General features: G+C 41.4%; 1 pseudogene; it reads right to left on the bottom strand.

Annotated features, from left to right (window-relative positions):
• Nucleotides 1-550: 550 nt before the first annotated feature.
• Nucleotides 551-1,353, bottom strand: LOC149119497 (acyl-protein thioesterase 1-like; annotated as a pseudogene).
• Nucleotides 1,354-1,616: the final 263 nt, after the last annotated feature.

Below are 1,616 nucleotides of genomic sequence, written 5' to 3'. Positions count from 1 at the left end.
GCATACTGTTAAATTTCAAATAATATAATAAAAAATCTGACTGAAATGCTTAATTATTTTTCTAAATTCCAGTTAAGAAAAAGAAGCTAGCTGCTTCACCTATATTAATAACAGGTATTTTGGATCATATTTTACAAATACACGTGTAGAAACTGATATATCACAAGTTTCCTATGAGGAGACATTATTTAGTCAGTGTCATAGGTGTGTAATTGTGAAACATTTTAACACTGCAAACAGAAGTTTCAAGGCTGAGCACAGGAAAAGGATTATACTGTATAACAATGATACTGGTGTACTTCTTTTTTTTTTAAATTTCCAAAGTACAGAATATGGATTACAATGGCTTCCCCCCCATAATGTCCCTCCCGCCCGCAACCCTCCCCTTTCCCACTCCCTCTCCCCTTCCATTCATATCAAGATTCATTTTCGATTCTCTTTATATACAGAAGATCAGTTTAGCATACATTAAGTAAAGATTTCAACAGTTTGCTCCCACACAGAATCATAAAGTGAAAAATACTGTTTTAGTACAGTGGAAAGAATGGGTCATCAAAGAAGGAGGTACCTTTCTCTGAAGGGAGGAGAGAACTTCCACTTTGACCATGGCCTTGTCTAAAAATTATCAGAGTCAGTGATACTGGTGTACTTCTACACAGTCCTCTTAATGACTCAATCAATTGGAGGTAGGATTTTACCAATGAATTCCTTGACATCCATCTTTTCCTGCTGACAGGAACTGTGACTCATGCCTTCATAGGCCTTAAAGGTTACACTGGCCAGATTTAGCAATGTGTTTAGTTTTTCCACAGTAATAGAACCAAACATGAGTAGAACTAAAGAGTTGCAATCTCCATGGCACTGGAGAATAGAAACATCTCTATTAGCACCACTGATAGGACCCTGTGGAAATGAAGCCCGAAGTGGAAGCCAGCAACTGAGTGCAGTGACACCAGTTTCTGATATGTGGTAAGAGCAGTATATAAAGCTCCTCCCTGAGGAAATCCTCCCAAAATAATTCTGTTAGAAGCAATGCTACTTGTCACCTCTTGATCTATCAAAGCCTTTACATTTTCTGTTGCTTGTTTAATTCCAGATTCATTCTCCAGTGAGCCTGGTGAAAGTCCAATATTATCAAACCAAAAAGGCATAGCCATGTTTATATTTAATGCAACAGGCACAATGGGTACATGCAGGCTGATACATCTGGCATGTGAACTTGTGCTACCTGCAAAGGCTTCTGCCCATCCTGTCCAGGATCTTCCAATCATGAAGGAAAATTACCACAGTGGCATCCTTCCTGGTGCAAGGCACTATGGCTGACAGTGGAGCAGACATGGTATTACCACACATACACAGACTAAGCCAACAGCATGTCAGAGGTGGAAGGGATGAAGAGTGTCTGGCCTCAGCCCAAGGGTCTGCCAGCAGTGAGTCACCAGAGCCCTACTTGGAGTATGCTCAGTTGTGTGGGTGCCAAGCCAGAGAAAATAGACTTTAATACAGAAACTGTCAAGGCCAGTGCTGTGGCAAAGAGGGTAAGGCCACTGCCAGCAGTGCTGGCATCCCATATGGGTGCCGGTTCATGTCCCAGCTGCTCCATTTCTGATCCAGCT

The sequence above is a fragment of the Oryctolagus cuniculus genome, chromosome Y (genome assembly GCF_051225735.1).
Source record: "Oryctolagus cuniculus isolate XC-2025 breed Fujian yellow rabbit chromosome Y, ASM5122573v1, whole genome shotgun sequence".
NCBI lineage: Eukaryota > Metazoa > Chordata > Mammalia > Lagomorpha > Leporidae > Oryctolagus > Oryctolagus cuniculus.
This window is presented reverse-complemented; position numbering and strand designations above follow the sequence as displayed.